This window comes from Schistocerca gregaria, chromosome 5 (assembly GCF_023897955.1).
Source record: "Schistocerca gregaria isolate iqSchGreg1 chromosome 5, iqSchGreg1.2, whole genome shotgun sequence".
Lineage (NCBI taxonomy): Eukaryota > Metazoa > Arthropoda > Insecta > Orthoptera > Acrididae > Schistocerca > Schistocerca gregaria.
The window spans coordinates 104,611,429-104,628,521 of record NC_064924.1 but is presented as its reverse complement, the minus strand read 5'-3'; positions in this window follow the sequence as shown (position 1 = coordinate 104,628,521).

The window sequence follows — 17,093 nt, the reverse complement described above, 5'->3', positions numbered from 1 at the left end:
AAGTGGAAACGTGAAGGGACACGTGCAGGACAAAAGCGTACAGGCTGACTTCGTCTGTTGATTGGAGAGACTGCCGACAGTTGAAGCGGGTCGTAATCTGTATTAGGCAGACATCTATCCAGACCACCACACCGGAATTCCAAACTGCATTTAGATCCACTGCAAGTACCATGACAGATGGGAGGTGAGAATACTTCGAGCGGCTGCTCATAAGCCACACATCGCGCCGATAATGAAAAACTACGCCTCGCTTGGTGTAAGGAGCGTAAACATTGGACGACTGATCAGAGGAAAAACGTTGTGTGGAGTGACGAATCAGGGTACACGATGTGGCGATCCGATGGCAAGATGTCGGTATAGCGAATGCGCCGTGAATGCTATCTGCCACCGTGTGTAGTGCCAACAATAAAATTCGGAGGCGGTGGTGTTATGGTGTGGTCGTGTTTTTTGTGGAGGGGGTTGGCACCCCTTGTTGTTTTGCGTGGTACTCTCACAGCACAGGTTTACACTGATGTTTCAGCACCTTTTTGCTTCACACTGTTGAGGAGCAATTGGGGGATGGCGATTGCAATTTTCAACACGACTGAGCATCTGTTTATAATACACGGCCTGTGGCGGAGTGGTTACATGACAATAACATCCCTGCAATGGACTGGCCTGAATCCTAAGGGACACCTTTGGAATATTTTGGAACGCCGAATTCCTGGCAGGCTTCACCAACTAACATCGATACCTCTCCTCAGTGCAGCACTCTATGAATAATGGTCTGTCATTCCACAAGTAACCTTCTAGTACCTGATTGAACGTATGGCTGCGATAGTGGAAGCTGTCATCAAGGCTAAGAGTTGGCAAACGCCATATTGAATTCCAGCATTACCGATGGAGGGCGCCACGAACTTCTACGTCATTTTTATCCAGGTGTTCGGTTACTTCCGATCACATAGTGTATCAGTGGACGGCTTATAGAGAATACTTGTGCGCTTATACTTAAATGCAGAATAAAAGCATATTACTTCCAGTTCCTGACAAACGATTCATGTAAGATTTAATACTGTATAATATCGGTGACAAATCAGTCGAACTTGCAAAAGTGTTAGGACAAATGACTTATTAAAAGTATTCATTCAAAACCCGCATTCAGCACCTGGCATCAAATTTTAGTTTTGCCGCCCTCATCATAAGCATCGTCTTCATTGTCACTAACAATACAATGAAGGAATCTTCTCTACTTTTCTTATTTTAACTTTTGCGTCCTTTGCCCCAACTCGATGTATGCACAAACTACATTTTTTGTCGAGAAAAACTTCTTTTGGCATTAAATAGATTGTTAGCTTTTTTTTAATTTCTCGTCGTCAGTTGTTCTAACTTCCTGTGCGACTATTCAGTGAAGTGATTTGTATTCATTATACCGACTCATTAACTCTGTAGCAATCACTCTGTGAGGGCTTAAAAGAATTACGAGCTAAATTTGGATATCGTTTCTATAAGCAACAAGAAAAAATATTTGCACCATTCTGAAGATACCACTTTCAGTAAAGCTGCAGCAGAAGTGAAAAGTGATGGCTTTAAACATTGTATAGTTAAATGCTCTTCTTTTAGAATTGTCTTTCAGTTATTGTCGCAGCTCTCTTTTAATGGTTGTCTTTCCTTTCATACATTTCTTGTGAAAAATTTATCAATCCCAGAAAAGCGGAAATAAAGACTCTATGGGTGCAAATACTGAGTACTCTGCAGATGAGTAAGTTATGTAGTCTGTACTTAGACAGTTATTAGCAAAACTGATTCTAGAAAACACAGCGCAGCATATAAACTCAACAGAGAGAAATCTTCAGGTGTAGAAGTATCTTCTGACGTGCGCCAAGGGAGACTTATAGGACCATTACTTTTCACAGTACATATAACTGACACAACAGACAACGCCAGAAGTTCAATGAGGCTTTTCGCGGATTATGCTGCTGTGTACAGAGAAATCGCAAGGCTAGATAACTAGCGAAATGGAGTAACACATGCGGAGGACAGACGCTAGGTGCAGAGAGCTACATTTGACCTCAACACAAATAAATATAACGTATTGTGATTACATAGACTGTAAGACCCTTTATTGTACAATATGACTGAAGAACAGTCACTTGACGCAGTTACTTACACAAAACATATAGTAGTATGGAGCGATTTGAAGTGGAAATACAGCATAAAAGTAATCGCGGGTAAAGCAAATGTTAGACTGAGATTCATTGAAAGAAACCTTTGGAAGCGTAGCGCATCAACAAAGCATGCGCGCGCGCGCGCGCGTGTGTGTGTGTGTGTGTGTGTGTGTGTGTGTGTGTGTGTGTCTCCCTCTCTCTCTTTGTTTTTGTATAAAAGGTATCTGTTTTTACATTTGGAATCGCATATGAAAACATTTATAAGTCGTCACGTTGGCTATATTGCGTTCATTCGAACCCTTGGCTAAAATATACGATAACAATCATCAATGTTGCTATGTAGGCGAATAATTCCCAATAAGGATAAAATGCTGGGTTGTAACAATTTACATATGTTGCTAACACACACCGCTTGGCCGAAAATACGCGTGGTTTGTTCAAAAATGTTGCAGTTAATGCCCAATAAATAAATATTGTTACAGAAAGAGACACGATATAATAGCTGTCCTATTATTCTCGACGTTACGTAAATCCTATGATGAACACTGACAATTTATACCGTTAATTATGATTTGAATGATACGTACGGCAGTGAAAACAGTATTTTTACCAGTCAGCGATTTACTCTTAAGCAAGTCTGAGCCTCGCATTGTTATTCATTATCTTTGTGTTCGTCGTGGATATCTAATGGAAACTCGTCTCCCAAAATTTTCTGTTCCTCACACGAAAAATTTTTAAAGATTTTTTCTGTACTCTTGTAGGTGAAGGACGAAAATCATGTTATTAATTATATTTCACGTAATAGCTGCCAATGAGCCAGTATGACAAAATAATGGCAGATGGCGAATAATAAAATTTCAATTCTAGCGATAATTAATTATCTCCACTTAATTATATGTCCGGCCCCGGTAGCTGAGTTGCCGGCACGGTAGCTCAGCGTGTTCGGTCAGAGGGTTAGCAGACCTCTGTAATAAAAAAAAAAACTGAGTTAATGGATAAAAAACGAACTGAAACGGGTGTTTGCGACGTCCGCCCCGAGCAGATGCAACGAACTAAAACGAACAAAATGAGATTATTAAAAAAAACATAATTAAAAAGAGTGGTCTGCGGGACAGAATGTCAATCCCACGGGCCCGGGTTCAATTCCCGGCTGGATCGGAGATTTTCTCCGCTCGGGGACTGGGTGTTGTGTTGTCCTGATCATCATTTCATCCCAATCGAGGCACAGGTCGCCGAAGTGGCGCCAAATCGAAAGACTTGCACCCGGCGAAAGGTGTACCCGACGGGAGGCTCTAGTCACACGACATTTTATTTATTACTTAATTATATCCACTTGGGGGAGAGGTATGAAATGACATTGCAAGGAAAAGTACTTTTTATACATGTGGCGACAACATATTAGACCTTCTGGTGACAAACAGACCCGAACTATTTGAAACAGTTAATGCAGAACAGGGAATCAGCGATCATAAAGCGGTTACTGCATCGATGATTTCAGCCGTAATTGGAAATATTACAAAAGGTAGGAAGATTTTTCTGTTTAGCAAAAGTGACAAAAAACAGATTACCGATTACATGACGGCTCAACACAAAAGTTTTTTCTCAAGTACAGATAGTGTTGAGGATCAGTGGACAAAGTTCAAAAGCATCGTACAATATGCGTTAGATGGGTATGTGCCAAGCAAGATCGTAAGAGATGGAAAAGAGCCACCGTGGTACAACAACCGAGTTAGAAAACTGCTGCGGAAGCAAAGGGAACTTCACAGCAAACATAAACATAGCCAAAGCCTTGCAGACAAACAAAAATTACGCGAAGCGAAATGCAGTGTGAGGAGGGCTGTGCGAGAGGCGTAAAATGAATTCGAAAGCAGTTCTATGTACTGACTTTGCAGAAAATCCTAAGAAATTTTGGTCTAATGTCAAAGCGGTAGGTGGATCAAAACAAAATGCCCAGACACTCTGTGACCAAAATGGTACTGAAACAGAAGATGACAGACTAAAGACCGAAATAATAAATGTCTCTTTCCAAAGCTGTTTCACAGAGGAAGACTGCACTGTAGTTCCTTCTCTAGATTGTCGCACAAATGACAAAATAGTAGATATCGAAATAGACGACAGAGGGATAGAGAAACAATTAAAATAGCTGAAAAGAGGAAAGGCCGCTGGACCTGATGGGATACCAGTTCGATTTTACACGGAATACGAAAAGGAACTTGCCCCTCTTCTTGCAGCGGTGTACCGTAGGTCTCTAGAAGAGAGTAGCGTTCCAAAGGATTGGAAAAGGGCACAGGTCATCCCCGTTTTCAAGAAGGGACGTCGAACGGATGTGCAGAATTATAGACCTATATCTCTAACGTCGATCAGTTGTAGAATTTTGGAACACGTATTATGTTCGAGTATAATGACTTTTCTGGAGGCTAGAAATCTACTCTGTAGGCATCAGCATGGGTTTCGAAAAAGACGGTCGTGTGAAACCCAGCTCGCGCTATTCGTCCACGAAACTAAGAGGGTCATAGACACGGGTTCACAGGTAGATGCCGTGTTTCTGGACTTCCGCAGTTCCCAACAGTCGTTTAATGAACAAAGTAAGAGCATATGGACTATCAGACCGAATTGTGTGATTGGATTGAGGAGTTCCTAGATAACAGAACGCAGCATGTCATTCTCAATGGAGAGAAGTCTTCCTAAGTAAGAGTGATTTCAGGTGTGCGGCAGGGGAGTGTCATAGAACCGTTACTATTCACAATATACATAAATGACCTGGTGGGTGACATTGGAAGTTCACTGAAGCTTTTTCCAGATGATGCTGTGGTGTATCGAGAGGTTATAACAATGGAAAATTGTACTGAAATGCAGGAGGATCTGCAGCGAATTGACCATGGTGCAGGGAATGGCAATTGAATCCTAATGTAGACAAGTGTAATGTGCTGCGAATACATAGAAAGATAGATCCCTTATCATTTAGCTACAAAATAGCAAGTCAGCAACTGGAAGCAGATAATTCCATACATTATCTGGGAGTAGGCATTAGGAGTGATTTGAAATGTAATGATCATATAAAATTGATCGTCGGTAAAGCAGATGCCAGACTGAGATTCATTGGAAGAATCCTAAGGAAATGCAATCCGAAAACAAAGGAAGTAGGTTACAGTACGCTAGTTCGCCCACTGCTTGAATACTGCTCAGCAGTGTGGGATCCGTACCAGATAGGGTTGATAGAAGAGATAGAGAAGATCCAACGGAGAGCAGCTCGCTTCGTTACAGGATCATTTGGTAATCGCGAAAGCGTTACGGAGATGATAGATAAACTCCAGTGGAAGACTCTGCAGGAGAGACGCTCAGTAGCTCGGTACGGGCTTTTGTTAAAGTTTCGAGAACATACCTTCACTGAAGAGTCAAGCAGTATATTGCTCCCTCCTACGTATATCTCGCGAAGAGACCATGAGGATAAAATCAGAGAGATTAGAGCCCACACAGAAGCATACCAACAATCTTTCTTTCCACGAACAATACGAGACTGGAATAGAAGGGAGAACCGACCGAGGTACTCAGGGTACCCTCCGCCACACACCGTCAGGTGGCTTGCGGAGTATGGATGTAGATGGAGATGTAGTCTGATAAAACGAAGCACAATTAACAAAATCGTGCGTTGAGGCTTAACCTGGTACAAAAGCATGTAGTAAGTTTGAGAGCTGACACCAAAGTTATAATTTTATCACACAATGTTCAGAAATTCTATGACGTGTTGAACTCATAGTATTTGTTACCTTTAGTATCTGTTACACAAAAACATGTTTATTATTAATAGTTTTATGTTCAAAACACGTAAAGGTCGAGAGTTTTTCTTGTTCAAAAATGATATTCCATCACCGATTGCACATTAACATATATAAACATGCATGGTTTTGTACGTTAGTCACACAGTTCACTTGTGGTTACCGTAGCACTTTGCTACAGTCTTTAGAAGACATTCCAGGTGACGGTACAGTACAAAGCGCTCGTTCGACCAGTATTTCAATATTGCTCGTCAGTGTGGATTGCATACCAGATAGGACTGTTAAAGGAAACAGTGGAAATGCAAAGAGGAGAGCCAAGTTTCGTTACAGTTTCATTTAGTAAGAGCAACAGCGTTAAGGAGATTCTCAGCCACTTCCAGCGGCAGACGCTGCACGAGAGGCATTCTGCATGACGGTGTGGTTTACTGGTTTAAAGTCAGAGAGCCCACGTCCCTACAACAATCATCCTGAGCATATCTCACGAAAAGACGTTGAAGATAAAATGAGTGATATTGGACCCCACAGAGGGGCTTACCAGCAATCATTCTTCTCGCCTACCGTTCGCGACTAGGATAGAAAAAATGTGAAGTGTCAGTGGTACACGAAGCAACCTCCCCCGCATACCATACGGTGGTTTGCGGAGTAGAAATACAGATGAGGATGTAGTCACTACAAAAAAACTCAGTATAGTCTTCGAACAGCAGAACGGCCAGCATCAAAATACTCAGTTCACAATGGATAATAGTTACATATCCATAAAGTTTCTAGATCTTAAGATTAACGTCAGTGTACAAACGCATTGATTCAAAGTGTACAAAGTTATAACAGGCGCAGTAACAGCATTTGCCTGCAAACACGTGGTAGCAGCCAAACATGCAGCTTTACATTCCATAGTTAACTGTCCACATATATGTTAAAGCCTCTAAAAACGGCCATGCAGAGTTAGATGTCACAACATTTATTGCCCATAACAATGGCTGTATCCGAGGTGCTGCCGACTGCATCAAAAACTTAAAATTATAAACCTTCTCTACATTCTGCTTGCGTTAACTGCCAGCGCATGCAGAATACGATGTAGTGCCCCACAATTACGACAGAACGTACACACTGCAGGCACAAAAATTGATATTTTGTGAGGAGCACCTTATTATAGTATATATTGAAAAGCAAAGATAAGACCGAGCTGCTTCCCGACTTGAATTGACTGTAACAAGTTTTACTCTCCTCAGTTAGGTTATGACTTAGCGAATTAGACTGGTTAAACGTAAACGTAGACAATCTCTGACTCCACTTCACTGGGTGAAGGTCACAGCTATTAACCACAGTCCCAAGTCATTCAGTTGATAAACAAAGTGATAAATATGAATCTGTAGGAAACCGTGGAGGTCAAAAAACATCTGGCACACACTCCTGGTTTAATATTAACCAATCAAACTCATCTTAATACTTCCTCTCATATAAACATCACTAAAAACGCTCATTTCTCTATTCATACTACATTTTTTCGTTATATTCATCCATTTTACCTTCTATTTATTTTATTATGATTATCTGCGTACTCCAAGTTGTTACGTGTTCTGTCATTTTCTGCCATGTATGTCTTTCCTGTAGTAATTTTTCATATTTACTTGCATATGGTCCAATTCATACATTACTGGCCATTAAAACTGCTACGACACGATGATGACGTGCTACACACGCGAAATTTAACCGACAGGAAGAAGATGCTGTAATATGCAAATGATTAGCTTTCCAGAGCATTCAAACAAGGTTGGCGCCGCTTGCCACACCTACAACGTGCTGACATGAGGAAAGTTTCCAACCGATTTCTCATACACGAACAGCAGTTGAACGGCGTTGCCTGGGGAAATGTTGTTGTGATGCCTCGTGTAAGGAGGAGAAATACGTGCCATCACGTTTCCGACTTTGATAAAGGTCGGATTGTAGCCTATCGCGATTGCGGTTTTTCGTATCGCGACATTGTTGCTCGCGTTGGTCGAGATCCAATGACTGTTAGCAGAATATGGAATCGGTGGGTTCAGGAGGGTAATACGGAACGCCGTGCTGGATCCCAACGACCTCGAATCACTAACAGTCAAGATGACAGGCATATTATCCGCATGGCTGTAACGGATATCGCAGCCACGTCTCGATAACAGAGTCAACAGATGGGGACGTTTGCAAGACAACAGTCATCTGCAAGTACAGTTCGACGACGTTTGTAGCAGCATGGACTATCAGCTCGGTGATCATGTTTGTGGTTACCCTTGACGCTGCATCACAGACACGAGCGCCTGCGATGGTGTACTCAACGACGAACCTGGGTGCACGAATGGCAAAACCATTTTTTCGGATGAATCCAGGTTCTGTTTACAGCATCATGATGGTCGCATCCATGTTTGGCGACTTCGGGGTGAACGCACATTGCAAGCGTGTATTCGTCATCGCCATACTGACGTATCACCCGGCGGGATGGTATGGGGCGCCATTGGTTACACGTCTCGGTCACCTCTTGTTAACATTGCCGGCACTTTAAACAGTGGACGTTATTTTTAGATGTGTTACGACCCGCGGCTGTACCCTTCATTCGATCCCTGCGAAACCCTAAATGCACGACCGCATATTGCAGTTCCTATACGGGCCTTTCTGGATACAGAAAATGTTCGACTGCTGCCCTGGCCAGCACATTCTACAGATCTCTCACCAATTGAAGACGTCTGGTCAATGGTGGCCGAGCAACTGTCTCGTCACAATACGCCAGTCACTACTCTTGATGAACTGTGGTATCTTGTTGAAGCTGCATGGGCAGCTGTACCTGTACACGCCATCCAAGCTCTGACACAATGCCCAGGCGTATGAAGGCCGTTCTTACGGCCAGAGGTGGTTGTTGTGCGTACTGATTTCTCGGGATCTATGCTCTGAAATTGCGTGAAAATGTAATCACATGTCAGTTCTACTATAATATATCTGTCTAATGAATGCCCGTTTATTATATACATTTCTTCTTGGTGGAGCAATTTTAATGGCCAGTAGTGTACATTTTCAACCATGTTACGATTGAAAAAACATAGATTTAATTATTTTTTTCATCACCAACAATTTACAATATTTATTCCGGATTTTCCTCCATCTTGAGCAAACTTCTTTTTGTATTTTGTATGTTCCCTTCGCCGGCCGGAGTGGCCCCGCGGTTCTAGGCGCTACAGTCTGGAACCGCGCTTCCGCTACGGTCGCAGTTTCGAATCCTGCCTCGGGCATGGATGTGTGTGATGTCCTTAAGTTAGGTTAGGTTTAAGTAGTTCTAATTTCTAGGGGACTGATGAGCTCAGCAGCTACGTCCCGTAGTGCTCAGAGCAATCTGAACCATTTTTTTGTTCCCATCGCATATGTTTACTGTTTAGCTCATATATTTCAACTAAGCTGCAAGTGCGCTATCAAAGATGACGTTTCCAATGTATTTGAATGGCAGTATATACTGTGGTGACAGAAGTCCTGAGGTAAAGATATGCACATATATAAATGGCGGTACTGTTACATACCAAAGATACAAAGGGCCAGTGCATTGGCCGAGGTGTCGTTTGTACTCCGCGATTCACGGGAAAATGTTTCAGACGTGATCACACACGCACAACGGGAATTACCAGGTTGTGAATGCGGGATGGCAGTTGGCGTTAGAAGCATGGGACGTTCCATTTCGGAAATCGTTAGGGCATTCAGTATTCCAAGATTCACAGCGTCAAGCACGTGCCGAATTTACCAAAATTCGGGCATTACGTCTCACCACGAACAATGCAGTGGGCGACAGCCTTCACTTGGCGACAGAGAGCAACGGCGTTATTGTAGAGTTGTGCTAACTGAAACCTGGTAGCCAAGGAAGGCAGGATTCGGTTACGATTGTGGACGGGGCCGCAATCAGTTACTATTGGTTGGCTTTCTTTTATGATACACAGTTTATTCAAAATCAGCAACAAATATAATGGCAATAATTTAAGAATTGTTTCACGGCTGCAAGCCTTAACGGGCATAAATTTAGAATTGCTTAAGCTTGTTGTAACTTACAATAACATTTATTAAAATAGAAAATAAAAATCATCAAAGATCTTAAAGCTCACTGCTAAAATGCAATTACCAAATTAGGATTATGAAACAAGGAACCATGCTCACGGCTGAAGGCCTTAATGGCAATAAATTAGGAATTGATTAAAAATTGCTGCAACTTACATTTACGGTTATTAAAATATAAAAGACAAGTTACTAAATGTCTTAAACCTCGCTGAAAAATACAATTGCCAAATATGAATTTTAAGACAAGTAACGACACACACGGCTGGGGGCCCTAATGGCAATAAATTAAGTTAAAAAAACTTAACAAACATATTGTCAAACAGCAATGCAATAGCAAAAGTAAATTTAAAAGACAGGACACTGATCACCAAACTAGCAAGAGAAAAATGTTAATAAACTTGATAGCACAACCGTTTAACTTGCTGCATCGCCAAGAGTGGCAATTATATTTAAAAAATTAGAACATACAGTAAAACAGCAAATATAATAACAAGATTAATTCAAAAGAACAAGCAACTGATTGCCAAACAATTGAGACAAATGATGGTAACTTGGTAATACAATATTAAAATAATAACACAATAATAAAACACAAGGGCCGGGTCACAGATAGTACTCCAGCAATCGACCACTGAGTAGATCAGGCCAAAAGCACTTCCGCGTGCAATGAGAAATGCAGGCAAGAGTTGCATTCACATCACAAGATCGTACCTCAGACTAGTGGCAGTCTAACGAATGACTGATGATAATCTGGTGAAGCTACCTAACATCCGATAATGCAACGATGGAACAACATGACAAGGCGGGAACCGGTGGTCAGCACTACATCCTCAGAATGCTGTTTTTAGAGTGTCCGAAAGGAGAAAGGAACCACTATTACCAGAGCAGACGAAACACCAACCGACCTCCAGGACAGGTGAAAGGGGCATTAGCGGCCACCAGGCAGGAAAAATGTCGCTGGTTGAAGTTAACAAACAGTAACACACAGAATGCAGTAATTAGTAAAAGGAAGTCGAGGAAAGCGAATCAGATCCGCTTTGCCCAAGCACTCCACTCGCTGCTCTTCGCCTCGGCGACACTGCGAGCAGCAACACGAACTGAAGTGTCTGAGAATCGCGAGATCTCACAATGGTGGAGGTTTCACCACTCGGATAAAACTCCACTCAACTTAAGGCTTTCTGGGTGCGGTTGACAACTAGGTCGTGTACCATCGCGACCACAGCCCTTCCATCCAGCAGCCAATGCGTGCCGCCAGCGCTCTCGGCGTGATCCCGCACTGGGCGGACCTGGCTCCTCCTGAGTCCCCAACTGAACTGCTCACTCACACGACCCGGAAGAACCACCACGTCACCTCAAAGAGAGGGCCACAGTCACTACATACCGCACTAGCGGACAGGCAACGCTTGCGAAACCAAGTGGCGCCAGTCAACACAAGAAGAAGACAAACAACCGCAACCATGTCAACTATACGATTAAGTCTGGTCGCCAACAGAGGACGGAAACCTACAACAGCACCAACGGGAGCCGCAGCACGTTTAGTGCTAACAGACAAGGAACATTGCGTGAAATAACTGCAGAAATCAATCTGCGACGTATGACGAACGATTCCTCAGGACAGTGCGATGAAATTTGGCATTAATGAGCTATGGCAGTAGATGACATCGCCAGTACCGCCACTCATGGACTTATGACCATATCTATTGGACGCTAGACAACTGGAAAGCGTCCTGGCCATATGAGTTCCAGTGCTAGCCGGTAAGAGCTGACGGTAGGGTTCGAGTCTGGCGCAGACCAATGAAGCGTCGGACCCATGTTATTAACAAGGGATCTTGGAATCTGGTGACTGCTCCATAATGGTGTGGGCTGTGTTTATACGCAATGAACTGGGTCCTCTGTTCCGATTGAAACAACCTTTGTCTGGAAGTGGTTATGTTCGGCTACTACGACACCATTTGCAGCCGTTCATTGACTTAATGTTCGCAAACAACGATGTCATGTCACTGGGTCACACCTCTTCGCGATTTATTTGAAGAACATTCTAGACGGTTAGAGCAAATATTTTGGCCACCCATATCGTCCGCACATTTATGGGACGCAATCGAGAGGCTAGTTTGTGCACAGCATTCTCCACCGGCAACACTTTCGCATGGACGTTATGGACGGCTATAAAGGCAGCATTGCTCTCTATTTCTGCCGAGATGCTGCACTATACCGCGCAAAGGGACGTCCTATATATATTAGGAGGTATTCCATGACTTTTGTCCCTGTCGTGTCACCCCACGGCACCACAATGGCTACGTTGTAGGTTTCAAATCTGCCGCGGTCCGTCAGTACACATCGGACTCGCGAGTCGCCACTATCGACGCTAGCAGACCGAGCGCCGCCACTCGGCTGGTCTTACGAGACAAGCTAGCGCACTGGCCAGTTCCATAGCCGACTTTAATAGGAATGGTTCACTTGGCATAGATTCAGGTATCTCATTTGCAGATAGGCTAGTTAGCATAGCCTTCAGCTAAGTCACTAGCTGTGACCTAGCCAGGCGCCACATACTGTTTATGCATTGACAATTGATCTATGTGTGTGAAGCAATCAGAATTGTAAAGAAGTATTCACAGTTCCGTCTATTACTGCACTTGTAAATATTATTGAACAAAGTCAAGATCGACGTTCACCGCTGATGCTGAACTGTTGTTGTTGTTGTTGTGGTCTTCACTCCTGAGACTGGTTTGATGCAGCTCTCCATGCTACTCTATCCTGTGCAAGCTTCTTCATCTCCCAGTACCTACTGCAACCTACATCCTTCTGAATCTGCTTAGTGTATTCATCTCTTGGTCTCCCTCTACGATTTTTACCCTCCACGCTCCCCTCCAATACTAAATTGGTGATCCCTTGATGCCTCAGAACATGTCCTACCAACCGATCCCTTCTTCTGGTCAAGTTGTGCCACAAACTTCTCCCCAATCCTATTCAATACTTCCTCTTTGGTTATGTGATCTACCCATCTAATCTTCAGCATTCTTCTGTAGCACCACATTTCGAAAGCTTCTATTCTCTTCTTGTCCAAACTATTCATCGTCCATGTTTCACTTCCATACATGGCTACATTCCATACAAATACTTTCAGAAATGACTTCCTGACACTTAAATCTATACTCGATGTTAACAAATTTCTCTTCTTCAGAAACGCCTTCCTTGCCATTACCAGTCTACATTTTATATCATCTCTACTTCGACCATCATCAGTTATTTTGCTCCCCAAATAGTAAAACTCCTTTACTACTTTAAGCGTCTCATTTCCTAATCTAATACCCTCAGCATCACCCGACTTAATTCGACTATATTCCATTATCCTCGTTTTGCTTTTGTTGATGTTCTTCTTACATCCTCCTTTCAAGCCACTATCCATTCCGTTCAACTGCTCTTCCAAGTCCTTTGCTGTCTCTGACAGAATTACAATGTCATCGGCGAACCTCAAAGTTTTTATTTCTTCTCCATGGATTTCAATACCTACTCCGAAATTTCCTTTTCTTTCCTTCACTGCTTGCTCAATATACATCGGGGAGAGACTACAACCCTGTCTCACTCCCTTCCCAACTGCTGCTGCCCTTTCATGTCCCTCGACTCTTATTACTTCCATCTGGTTTCTGTACAAATTGTAAATAGCCTTTCGCTCCCTGTATTTTACCCCTGCCTCCTTCACAATTTGAAAGAGAGTATTCCAGTCAACATTGTCAAAAGCTTTCTCTAAGTCTACAAATGCTAGAAACGTAGGTTTCCCTTTCCTTAATCTAGCTTCTAAGATACGTCGTAGGGTCAGTATTGCCTCACGTGTTCCAACATTTCTACGGAATCCAAATTGATCTTCCTCGAGGTCGGCTTCTACTAGTTTTTCCATTTGTCTGTAAAGAATTCGCGTTAGTATTTTGCAGCTGTGACTTATTAAACTGATAGTTCGATAATTTTCACATCTGTCAACACCTGCTTTCTTTGGAATTGGAATTATTATATTCTTCTTGAAGTCTGAGGGTATTTCACCTGTTTCGTATATCTTGCTCACCAGATGGAAGAGTTATGTGAGGACTGGCGCACCCAAGGCCGTCAGTAGTTCTGATGGAATGTTGTCTACTCCGGGGGCCTTGTTTCGACCCAGGTCTTCCAGTGCTCTGTCATGTTGTCTACTCCCGGGGCTTTGTTTCGACTCAGGTCTTCCACTGCTCTGTCAAACTCTTCACGCAGTATCGTATCTCCCATTTCATCTTCATCTACATCCTCTTCCATTTCCATAATATTGTTCTCAAGTACATCGCCTTGCATAGACCCTCTATATACGCCTTCCACCTTTCTGCTTTCCTTCTTTGCTTAGAACTGGGTTTCCATCTGAGCTCTTGATATTCATACAAGTGGCTCTCTTATCTCCAAAGGTCTCTCTAATTTTCCTGTAGGCAGTATCAATTTTACCCCTAGTGAGATAAGCCTCTACATCCTTACATATGTCCTCTAGCCATCCCTGCTTAGCCATTTTGCACTTCCTGTCTATCTCATTTTTGAGACGTCTGTATTCCTTTTTGCCTGCTTTATTTACTGCATTTTTATATTTTCTCCTTTCACCAATTAAATTCAATATTTCTTCTGTTACCCAAGGATTTCTACTAGCCTTTGTCTTTTTACCTACTTGATCCTCTGCTGCCTTCACTACTTCATCCCTCAAAGCTACCCATTCTTCTTCCACTGTATTTCTTTCCCCCATTCCTGTCAATTGTTCCCTTATGCTCTCCCTGAAACTCTGTACAACCTCTGGTTGTTTTAGTTTAGCCAGGTCCCATCTCCTTAAATTCCCACCTTTTTGCAGTTTCTTCAGTTTTAATCTACAGGTCATAACCAATAGATTGTGGTCAGAGTCCACATCTGCCCCTGGAAATGTCTTACAATTTAAAACCTGGTTCCTAAATCTCTGTCTTACCATTATATAATCTATCTGAACCTGTCAGTATCTCCAGGCTTCTTCCATGTGTACACCATTCTTTTATGATTCTTGAACCAAGGGTTAGCTATGATTAAGTTGTGCTCTGTGCAAAATTCTACCAGGCGGCTTCCTCTTACATTTCTTAGCCCCAGTCCATGTTTACCTACTATGTTTCCTTCTCTCTCTTTTCCTACTACCGAATTGCAGTCACCCATGACTATTAAATTTTCGTCACCCTTCACTATCTGAATAATTTCTTTTATTTTATCATACACTTCTTCAATTTCTTCGTCAACTGCAGAGCTAGTTGGCATATAAACTTGTACTACTGTAGTAGATGTGGGCTTCTTATCTATCTTGGCCACAACAATGTGTTCACTATGCTTTTTGTAGTAGCTTATCCGCGTTCCTATTGTTTTATTTATTCTTAACCCTACTCCTGCATGACCTCTATTTGATTTTGTGTTTATAACCCGGTAGTCACCTGACGAGAAGTATGTTCCTCCTGCCACCGAACTTCACTAATTTCCACTATATCTGACTTTAACCTATCCAATTCCCTTTTTAAATTTTCTAACCTACCTGCCCTATTCAGGGATCCGACATTCCACGCTCCGATCCGTAGAACACCAGTTTTCTTTCTCCTGATAACGACATCCTCTTGAGTAATCTCCGCCCGGAGATCCGAATGGGGGACTATTTTACCTCCGGAATATTTTACCCAAGAGGACGCCATCATCATTTAATCATACAGTAAAGTTGCATGCCCTCGGGAAAAATTACGGCCGTCGTTTCCTCTTGCTTTCAGCCGTTCGTAGTACCAGCACAGCAAGGCCGTTTTGATTATTGTTACAAGGCCAGATCAGTCAATCATCCAGACTGTTGCCCCTGCAACTACTGAAAAGGCTGCTGACCCTCTTCAGGAACCACACGTTTGTCTGGCCTCTCAACAGATAACCCTCGGTTGTGGTTGCATCAACGGTACGGCTATCTGTATCGCTGAGTATTTAATTGTATTACTGCCTACTAACTAATTACCTAAGTTGTTCCAGATACATCCCGTCAAGCATAGTTCATTGATCCTCACGTCAACCTACGTGATCAACACGTGCAATTAATGGCCACACCTCGTGATCAGACTAAGAGTCAAGTTTCGTGACTCATCCGGGTCACCCTTTTTCTATGAGGCCCATAGTTCCGGCTCATACATAACAGTCACCTCGCTATACATGCAATACCTTTTGAATTGTAATCACAATTATTGATTACGATTTGATGACAAAAGTCAGTCACCATCCGAAAATAGTGTTTTGAGCCAAAAAACGATTCACTGAATAAATACCGACATTAGTATTTTCCCCTTACAAAACATAACTGCAGCTCATAAGGAATAATAGAAGTACGACTCATATCCAAAATAGTGACGGTCTTCATCCTCTTAATTAACGAAAACATTTTCTTCCGTGCGAGGTGTAGGGATATCCTTTCGTAATTCACTCAATGCTAGCCAGTGACATGAAATACAAAACGGGGTGCAGCAGAACGCATTTTTCCACAGCAACGTTATGCGACAGTCACATCCCAAGAGTGATACGTTTCACCCTCCATAAAAACTGCTGTGTACCAGATCATAGCAGTATCGGTTATTCGGACAATCATCTACATCTCTCTTCACTACTGCAGGGGACGCACAAAATCGTATCAAGTATTTAACGGCTACGGAACATTATTTTTCCACTTTATTCACCACGTACGGGAGGCGCGCTGCACGTCCCGTATATCATCGCAAGTATCGATTCGTTTTGCCGGAGCGAGCTCGTAGGTAAGCGAATACAATCGCCACTCTTCTGTATTAGCACTCGGTGCCCACATTAATTGGCGAGAACCATACCTCACCTGGGCGAACAGTGTACTGTGCTCCAGTTAACAACACCACTCAGGCACTCAGTTCAGTGATCATGATTACAGATCGTGACTTTGGTGCTTCAAGTTTGTGATGGCTCGTTTGCGTTCTGAGCCGATTACGCAGCCTGTTAAACGGAATTGTTTTGGGTGGATGGAGAGACTTTCACTTGATTAAACAGAAATTAAAAATAAATTACTTCATTTCGGAAGCTGGACTGAAACTGATTCGATCGTAGACCT